Genomic DNA, 251 nt, shown 5'->3' with positions numbered 1-251 from the left:
AATTTTAAAAAGCAATATTTAAAATTTTTTTAATTTTAATTTTTATATCATTAAATTTTATTATATTAGAAAATTATGGGGATATAAAAGATATATATAATATATACCCCCAATATATTAATAGTTATATAATTATATAAAATATATTATTAATGATATTTTAAAAAATTTTTTTTGTTGAAATTTTTTTAAATATAAAATATTATATTATATATAATTTTAAGTTTTAAAATATGTAAAAAAAAATATTT

Source organism: Penaeus monodon, chromosome 23 (genome assembly GCF_015228065.2).
Source record: "Penaeus monodon isolate SGIC_2016 chromosome 23, NSTDA_Pmon_1, whole genome shotgun sequence".
Classification (NCBI taxonomy): Eukaryota; Metazoa; Arthropoda; class Malacostraca; order Decapoda; family Penaeidae; genus Penaeus; species Penaeus monodon.
Note: the sequence above shows the minus strand (reverse complement) of the source record.